The following is a 10,789-nucleotide window of genomic DNA, read 5'->3' on the forward strand; positions in this document are numbered from 1 at the left end:
TGTCACGCTGTGACTGGTTGATTGTATATGGCCATATCATTCTAGCATCGTAATGGTCATGTCAGCGTAGCATATCTAAAAAACTGTTTTTTTATCATTTGACCAAGGTTTTTGCAATTTCAAGTCTAATTAACATAATTTACTATAACTGCATGATTGAGTATTGAACATACATATGCGAAATCAGATGTTTAGTAAGTATATTAGTTGTATGGGTAAGTCCATTAGAAGGAACACTGTCTTTAAGTACGTCATCTGAAGAGCACCAATTCTGTGGGTTTGGTACCAGGATTGCATATCATTGTTTCCGTTGGCGCAGTACATGTGTCAGGGAGAAGTACTATATAAATGTGAGGTTGAGTTCAGTTATTTTTGGCGGTGCTCAGTGGGGGATTGGAAGATACCATTGTTTCTACTTCCCTTCGGCAGTTTCCCTTGGCGGGTATTGATGCATTTTCCATGATTGGTGTCTTTTCACTTTTGACGTTTTCAACTAGCGAATCCTTTGATGTATCTTAGCGGTTCTACTGCTTGTGGGTACCACATGCCTATCCTGTGGTCTGGTTACATCACCGTTAGTATCTTGTTTTCGCAGTATCTCCATGCAACACATTACACAATTTTGTATTTGCTATTTTATTTTATATTCGTTTGTCATAATTTATTTCATACTTAACGAACCATGCCTACTAACCCGTGCTGGTGATGTTGGGGTTTGTGTTTGTTGGTGGATATGTGAGCGGATGATGCCATCCGTCTCCAGTACCGGTTGTGGAGTTCACAAAAGCCAGGGTTGAAAAAACCACGGTTTTTTGTGAAAAAAAAAACAGTTTTTTTTGTTTGATTTGGTTTTTATGGTTTAAACCTGTTGAGTTATTTAATGTTCAGGAGTATGAAGTGTCCAAGGTTTTGTACATTGTATTTCGTAGCACGCAGACAGATTTATTTATTCAAACTTCTAATTACACACAGATAAAATATATAAAACACACGAATGCTATAGCGATACTAATTATTAACTGCCCAGCTATAGTGCAGTCCGGCCGGCTTGCCCAGAACAGCGTATATTGTCATAACGATGATTGGCTAACGAATGTCACAGCGTATTGCTGTCACGCTGCGACTGGTTGATTGTATATTGCCATATCATGTTAGCATTGTAATGGTAATGTCAGCGTAGCATCTCTACAAAACCGGTTGTTTATCATTTGACCAAGGTTTTTGCAATTTCAAGTCTAGTTAACATAACTTACAATAACTGCATGATTGAGTATTGAACATACATATGTGGAATCATCTGTTAAAGACGGGCTTGTGAGAGCTGTTATGGGGAAAAAGAGACAACAAATTTGGAAATTTCAGAAAGAATCTCTAATCAAAGATGATTGATGAAATACATAGCAGAAATCTTATCACATAAAGTGAATATATGACATACAGTTTGATGTATAAGTAGGAGTTTTAATCTAAGTGATTAGTTGTGTGGTCATGTAAAGCAGAGCATAATGCAGATGCATTGCTAGTAATTCAACTTGTGAAGAGGTGGGCTTGGTGTTAGCGCGCTATAGTTACCCTGAGTGATGACTAATGGACATCTGGCCCGTCCCCTGCACTAGTCTTCTTGGGTGGTCTGATGATGATGACCAATGATAGCATTGGCTTTGGATCATCAAGTATTGTTTGTTCCCGCTTTTGTCTGGTTTAGCTTAGTTACAGGGTCTAAGCAAATAAGACTTGCATTTGATATATTTACAGCTGCTTTTACAAATATTGAACAGAATAAATAATGTAAAACTAGTAATGCGATTACGGTGGCACAAGGTTAGGGAAACAGATGTTACACATAATCTGTCATTTGGCTTGCAATTCTGTACTATTAGTCAGTTTTCCTGCAGGTGATATGTTTCTACCTGATGCTTTATATATTCTATGTTGGTTTACTTTATGTAGTAATATTCCACTAATTAGAGTACGTTCATTCATTGTATAGGTTTTATGGTTTTTCATATCTTAAAATAGACCACTGAGCTATAACTCCAAACGTATCACGCTAGTGTCTAGCCAAACTCAACACAACTACTTTGCCTTGTGCCCACTAAATGAAATATTAGTTTGCAAAGCTGTTGCCCAAAGGATTTTGTTTTAATTTCTTATTATAAGCACTGGTTAGATTTCGGAAAGTTTTCATCATTGAATACAATGATAGGATTAGTATACTTCACATGGTTTTTATATTTCATCAGTAAATGGATCATTTTATCATATCATATCACTTGATAAAAGCAATAGAAAATGAATTCTCTAACTCATTGTTGCGCCAGGATTTCATGTAGTTTCAACTTGAGCTCTGCCATCACTTTACTACTGTGTCCTAAATTAACTTCCACAGCAGCTGCTGATAATTACATAGAATTTCATTTCTTCCACATAGGAACCACTAGGAGTTTAAAATATTGTTTTTCAGAAATTGATTGAAAAACCATAAAACCCAGTTTTTTCGGCTTGGTTTAAACCACTCGGTTTTAACCATTGGTTTAAACCAAGCCAATCCTGATCTAAGCTCTTGTAAATTGACACAATAATAAATTATACCTTTGATAAATAGTAGTCTTCCTCACTCTCCTAGTCCCAACATTGAATAATCTCCTTTCAATCTTCTCGCTCTCTCTTTCTGTGGTCTCCATTTCTCCTATCATTCATTGTTCATTTTTCGAATTCAAACTAAAGGTTTGGTACTTTCTGTGGGCATATTGCTCACAGTAATTCATATTCAGTCACTTTTGTTTTCTATGTTATAACTTCACAATTTTTTGTTTTTTCTTCATTCGAGTGGTAAAGTTCTGTATAATCAGCACTTTGGTTGTAAGGTCAATAACAGTAAATAACAAGAATTTTTTTGATATCCTGTTCGCCCACTCTCCTTAGCTATTCTGGTAGCGGCAATCTCTACATATGATCTGACGAATGTAGATCGTTCCCTTCTTGTTTCAGGCGAGCCTGCATTATTGGGGCTACTAGCAACAAGCCTCCTATTCTCTATGGGTGGTGCTAGATTCAACAAGTTTGTATCCATGTTATGTTCTGGGATCCATGCAGGTAATCGAATCCCTGTATAATTTTCTTCTCCCATCTTTCTCTTCTTATTGCTTCTAATTTCATGTTTTCTTCCCTTTCTAAATCCAACGTTCTAAATTCGTCTCTTACACGGACTTCACGTCTGTCAAGTTCTTCATCTATATCCAGTTTTCTCTTGGACGTTACCCTGTATGATAAGTTTAAGATCTGTTGGCAGAGGTCTTTCATCCCTACTATGGTCCAGCCTATTTTCTCTTCCCTGTTCTTCGTATGGTCTATTAGTCTGTTTCATTCTGCTAACTAACACAGGTCGATGCGGAAATTTTGGTCGAGACTCGTTCGCATTTCTTGACCTCTATTTTATACAGACGGATAACACTTCTCCCGCCTTTCTAACTTCTTTGGCATTTAGGTTGCACTCATCCCTTAGTCTAGTGGTATGTAAAGTAAAGAAATCGGTGCCCTCCTTTCTAGCAAATATATCAGAAATAATTCCAGCAGTTCTTTCTTCATAGGCACTATTCATCCCTCTTTCAAGGTTATTACAGGGAAGTATAATGGTTTAATCAGTTAGTGACAGAGCAGTGGAAAGATATATTGGATATACCACTATGTTTTGTATATCCCTTGCTGTAGATAATGCTCTCTCAAATTCTCTCCTAGCAGTAATATGTGGGTATCATCTATTCCCGAATCAGTAATTCCTGCTATAATGATTTTCAGAGCAGATCCCTATTGACATTTGGCAACATCCAAGAGGTCATTGAGTTGTACTCCTGGCCGAGGACTAGCACTTGCCTCCTCTATGTTCAATCTTGCTCCCATACTGTTTAAAATAATAACAGTTTCCATCTAAAAACCCAAAACTGGTTAGCATATCCTACCTTTGTTAGTAAAATAGCAAACTATTATTTGTAAGTCACCCTAATTGGTGCATCCCACACTTTGTAATAAAATTGGGTATAACCTACTAATTTTAGTTATAATAATTGGGTGTAACCCAGTAATCCTTGTTATAACAAATGCAATATTAGTGCAAATGTCCTTTTTTTGACAGTCCAACCACCTTGTGTTCTTTCAGATCCTCTCGGACTATTAATTTCATGGCTCTCCGCGTATGTATCCGCTTCAAATACTTTTTTTTGGGCTTCCTGTTGCTGTTGTGGAAGACCTTCTTCAGCTTTCACATTACTGCCGTCCTCAGCTTTAGAGTTGTTGTCATTTTCTTGAGATTCCGGTCTCTCTTGATAACTGCATTCAGGTGCTCGATAAAAAAGACATTCTTCCCTCGTACCAGAGTCATTGTCATATTGCATAGTTGGTGATTGCCATGGTTGAGGAGATTGAAACTGCAGAGTTGATGGCTGTGATGGTAGAGGTGGATATGTCGGTTGTGCATAGAGTTGGCTCATCCCAGGAGTAGCAGCAGCAGTAGGTGGTGTTGTTGGAGAGCAGCATGCTTTCATAGTTTGTTGTTTGGTCATCATCTCCATATAATCTTTCATCTGTTCGATTGCTCCTCACGAAGGCTCTTCAAAAGGTTTTCTATGTCCCTATAGTGCTTTCGTTTACGTGAGGTGGATGGCTCACTATCACTTGCGCTAGCAGATAATGTACTTAGGTAGTCTGTCGCTGCTTGATGGCCTGTCCTGACCCCATCTCAACTTGCTGATGTCTTTGGCTGTTCCTGAGCATCTTGCTTGCTAAAAAAACAATACCACAATAAAAAAAGATTACTTTTTTAAGATCACATCATTTAATTTCACAAGATTTGTAATCTAAGGGAACCATTCAGCTCTTCACGACTACAATGATTGACAAAACAGCTCATAGTAATAACTAGCCTATCAATTAAATATTTTCAGTAACGCTAAAAAGAAACACACATACATGAAATGGTATACAAACATTCTTCAAATTTTCCATACATATATAGGCGAGTATTTGAACTTTTTGTATGTATCAAAGCTGTCCATGATCATTTTAATACTTATAGTATCTTTACTAGTATGAACCCTCACCTCCTTTCCTCCTTGTCCATGGCTGCCAACTCATCAGATACATCGTTCATTATTGGTCTATACCACATCACTTCATGCGTCTTCCCGTAACATCTCCATGTTGACGGAGGTCGACCTATGAAAACAGAACACAATAATGTGATAATTATTATCTACATTATCTGTGTATTACGATTAAACATACTTTGTGAATCACATTATTCTGCCAAAACAATAATTGCTTTAGCATTAATAAGCTGCTCATTGTAAATAAGAGTAAAAGGAAAACAATAAGTTTTTAAGCCAACACACCTGGGTTAGAAGACTTAATCCTCTCCTCCTTATAAAATGACTTCAGAGCCTTCCATTTAGTGTTGATCTGCTTTCATGACAGTTGGGCATCCCTTTCCAATTTACAACGCCCATCAACGGCATCTGCCAGTTGGTTATAAACAGCCGTATTTCTATCTCTTCGGCCATCTATCTTTACAAAAATATTTAGCACGCCCATTAGATCGAGCATCACCATCACTAACTCGTATGAAAACAATGCATTCACCATATTAAAGATATCTTCGAACGCGTGCTTTAAAAACAGTTGCAAGGGATGCTGTAAGGACAATTACCAATGTTGACGATTAAAATCCAACCTCCGATCGCAAAGATTTGTGCAAAAATCCGAATGTTTCCTGTTTACATAATACGTAGTACTCCGTTGTTGATTCGATGTTTTCAAAAATACCCTTCCTTGAAATGGAGGTTTGAATCGCTTCAAAGATTTAAAGATTTGACCTTTTGAACCATTTACATGCTACGAAGACGCAAAATACGACAACACTTTGTAGCATGTAACACTAGTAATTGTCTGTCGATTTTCTTTTCTGTTTCTTTCGACTCTACGCTCTGTTCTCTTCCTTAAATGTTTCCTGTTTCATCTAATAATTTTTTCACTGCATTTTACTAAACAAGAGTCTGGTTTATTTGCTTTCCTAATAACTACTGCACTTAGTGGCTCTTCCGTGTTAGATGTTCAAATCCATACTCTGTCACCTGGCTTTAATTCCGTTAGTGACTTTGGTTTTTTCCTAACATCAAACCATTATTTTTGTACTCTTTTCAGTAGCTTGTCATTTTGCTGAATTTTCTGTATGTTCCCTGTATCTATGACAGGTAAGTATCACTTAATCTTGCAGTTGTAGAACAACTCTTCTGGACTGGGTCCGCTTTCTAATGAGGTCATTCTGTACATTGAAAGAGCTGTATTGTAATCTTCCTTTCTCTACCAACTCTTTACAGATTGAACTATCCTTTCCGCTAGACCATTTCTAGGCTTTCTGTGTATAGTGGACTGCTTGTTGTATGTTTAATTTAATGTTGCTCACACTATCCCTTAAATTCTTCCGCTGCATAAAATGGTTCGTTGTATGTTCTAAGTGCATACGGATATCCTGTCCTAAAGAAAATCCTATGCATATGTTTCACTATTTCCCGTGAGGTTTCTCCTTCCATTAATGCTATCTCCACCCATCTGCTGTAATAGTCAACTAAGACCAAATAATCCTTTCCAACAAAAGTCATCAAGTCGGATACATTGACTTGACATGGTCCTTGTGGAAGTTCAGTATTCCTTAACGGTTGATGCTTTAGTTTGCTATACTTGATACATAGATCAGAATCCATTACCATTTCTTTTATGTCATTACTCAACCTCGGCCACCACACTGACTCTCTTCCTCTCCTCAAACACCTGTTTACTCCTTGATGGCCTACGTGTATTTGTCCTAGAATGTCTTTATTTTTGCGATTTCGAAACCACTACTCTCCCTTGAAACATCAGCAAATCGTCATGTAAACTAAGATCTATTTGCACTGAATACTATAACTGTAACTTTGGGTTTAATCTTTTCTAACCTTTGGCCATCCCTCCACCACATATGTCTTTACTAGCTGGTACTCTGGGTCAGTCTTTGCAGCCTGAACAAATGTATTCAACAGAATATCTTCAAATCCTTCTTGAGTAGCCTCAGTAGCTAGCATTGCATGTTCCTTTACCTCTTATGCTTGCAAATCATTCTGTTGAACCATTTGGAGCCTCACTCTCGCCACTCGTGACAGTTAATCGGCAAGTATCACACCCTTTCTCGGAGTGTATACTATCCGGTAATTATATCTCATCTTAAATTTCTGGCATCTTAACGGCATACTCGCTATATCAGATTCTCCTAATATCTTGAATAATGGTTTGTGGTTAGTTTCTATTTCAAAATTAACCCCTACTAAAGATAAATCAAACTTTTTGCATGCTCAGATGATACCAAATGCTTCCTTCTCTATCTGGGGGTATCTTTGATCCATGTCTGTTAATGGTCTTGAAGCGTAAGCTACTGGTAGCCACTTGCCTTCGTTATTTTTCTGTAGTATAGCCACTCCTAAGGTGTGATAACTAGCATCCGAGGTTATTCTATGTGGGGCTGTTAAACTGTACTTTGTCAATACAAGGGCCAAAGCAATTTCTTTTTTCTCTTTCTCGAAGGTTTTATTCAACGCACTTTGATGTTTTCTTATGTAGATTTCTTAGTGGCTTCTCTAGCTCGGCAATTTCCCACCAAATTTTCCTAGGTGACTGCACATCCCTAGAAAGCTTTTGAGCTCTTTTTTATTTCTTGGCGGTTGCATGTCCTGTATTGTCTTTACCTTGCTTGGGTCAATTTTAATCCCCTTTTGACTCACTACATGCCTTAAGAACTTTACTTGATTCATCCTACATGTAAATTCAAATTTCCCTCTGTTTAATGTCAACCCAGCTTGCTTCAACTTTTCAAAAACCTCATCGAGTCGCTTGTCATGTTCTATTTCATTCTTTCAAAACACTAGGATGTCATCCATCATACACAGTACTCCGTCAAGACGTTCAATAATCTTTTCCATCTGTCTCTGGAAAAACTCCGGCGCTGTAAAAATTCCAAACTCTTGGCATCTTTGTGAACTGGAATCTTCCAAAAGGTGTAATGAAAGTTGTTAGCTTCCCAGATTCTGGATGCAAATTGATCAGCCAGAAGCAGAAATAAGCATCCAACTTAGAAAATGCGTCACTTCCTTCAAGTCCTGCCAACAGTTTCTCCACACTAAGTTTTGGGTAAATTTCTCTGTGAACACCATTATTCAAGGCCGTCAAGTCCACGCATCTCCTAACCTGTGCGTTAGGTTTCGCTGCCACTACCATTCCTGAACATCATTTCCTTGGTTCTTCTACCTTTACAGATAAAAGAACTTAGGACACCTCACAGGTCGTCCTGTGTAATTTCTTAGATCTTCTGACCTAGCTTGCCATCCTTGCTGTTGTCCTCTTCCCCTTGCCGATCCTTTGCGGCTGTCGCTGCGCATAGCAACAACTGTAGAGTTCCTGTTATCTCCCACATTTACAGCTACTGTTTCTATACATCAAATGGCTTTTGACGTCCTCTCTGCTAATTCAACTTGTTCACATTTAGTAGGAATACTTTGTAGGTCCACTTTTTCTTCAGTTAGTAGCTTACATCTTAACTCATTTATTTTCCGTTAATTACAATCTGTACGATCATACCATCATTTAATGAACCCAATTTGCACTGTCCAGCAGCTACTCCAGCTCTACTATTGAACTCTGTAGTTGATTCACCTTCCAATTTCCTTCTGTTAAGAAAGTGCAGACAAAATAATTCCTTCTTTCTTTGAAAAATGTCTCTTTAATCCAGCAACATATCAGTAAAAGATACATCCGTCGACTGCATATCCCTTTCTTCAAAGATTTTCATTCCTTCTTCTCCTATAACATTTAGCGGTGCTGGTCCCTTTTTTCCATTCCCTTAGTTGTGTCTTACTGGGCTATGATGTGCTTTCATCACTATCTTCTTTCTCAAAAGTAGATTTATTTCTGAACCAACGACTTCTAGCTCAAATTTCATCAAAAATTTGTCACAACTGTCTCTTTCGTTGGGTTGTTTTAACCTTAGTGGCTGTACTCTTAATCCATATCCTGCTGCTGTATTATAAGTAATAGCACGTAATTTGAGCCAATTTAATAATGTATATATAAATTATACGATAGCGACAGTCAAATGTTTATCCTCTAAATGGCTAAATAAGTTTTACAAGTAATATTCAGTCCTTGGTAAATATATCTATTAACCAGAGATTTAGTTTAACAAAATGTTTAAAACTTAACAAGCAAACTCCACTCCTTGCAATATAAATCCCCTTTAAAAATACCAATATTTACAATACTTTTAGATAAGGTCTTTAGTATGATCCGTGTGCTTCGTAATATCCGTGGTACCACGTGGAGTTCACAAAAGCTCCTGTAAATTGACACAATAAGGTATATGTCTGATAAATAGTAGTCTTCCTCACTCTCCAAATTGTTCACAGCAATTCAAATTTTGTCACTTCTGTTGATTATTTTATAACTTCACACCGGTATTTTTACATTGAATATTTTTGTGTTAGACAAAACAACACATACACGACCCAGAAAATTACTCACTTCAGTCTGTCTGTTGGTTATACCACTCTACAAGTCACATTTTCCATTATTGTCTCTCCAATTGGTCTTTTCATTCACGTTGTTCGTTTTAGTTCTGTTTAAGTAGAGTGTTGTGAAAGGCCTGCGCATGAATCTTTGCTGCTGTATAACTTATGTACTTGCCCGTTTGATGCAAATGTTCAGGTGCTGAGCAATCAGCATCTGAAGTTTTGTTCAGGTTCAGCACCTGAAGTTTTTTTATGAGCTGTGAAGCTTATTCCCATTGGTATGGTACAAGTTGTGAGATCAGTGCTAAAAATATTCTTTCGCAAATGACAACTCGAAACTAAGATGAATAATGTTAAGTGTGAAATCAGCGGTTTAAAGTTTCGAGTCACGTTAGAATCACCTTAGCAACCACTATTAAACTTAGCTGTAATGCCACAAACACATTGGTTCTATGTCGTAATTTATTGCTGATTCTAAACCATTAACAAGATTATGGTAACATGTAATATAAAAACACCTTTCATAATTTTTTGGCATTGCAATGAAATGCAATACTAAATCTAAATAGTTGACTGAAAGTCTTTTCATCGCTAATGTTGCATATAGCAATGATCCATACGGAGTTAAAATCAAAGGGCAAGATATGTTGCTGATTATGGCTACTTCACTCTTACATTTTCTTCAGTGTTCTGTCCGCACAGATCTGACATGCGTTAACAGCAACGTACTCCAGGGAACAGCAACTTCCACAGTCATTTAAAACTAGAGGTGGTGGCTTTCAAAAATTCCCCATTTGAACTTGCCTTACAATATTGGCTGTAGACGTATTTTAGTCAAGTGTGAAGTTGCAAAGGTCTGAAGGCGCTTGAAAGTTTACAATTGCCTCTACTTTCTGAGGATCTGTTGAGATACCGTTGTCTGAGACAAAAAAAAACGGGAACTTTACGGGCTTGCTTCGAAACTGACACTTGTAAGCATTCATTATTACACCAACATCTTTGAGTCCCTCAAATAAAGTCTTTGATCTGTATGCATGTTCCTCTATCGTACTAGCTTGCAGGAAGTTATAGTCCGTCATATTTTGTACATTTCTAATACCAGAAAGAGCTTGCTGAACATTATATTGAAAGCAATCAGGGGTAGCATTGGCACCCATAGTCGGCCGCTTGTAGGGATCCAGGACAAAGAGAGTAGAGAAAGTGGT

This window comes from Watersipora subatra, chromosome 5, assembly GCF_963576615.1.
Source record: "Watersipora subatra chromosome 5, tzWatSuba1.1, whole genome shotgun sequence".
Taxonomy (NCBI): domain Eukaryota; kingdom Metazoa; phylum Bryozoa; class Gymnolaemata; order Cheilostomatida; family Watersiporidae; genus Watersipora; species Watersipora subatra.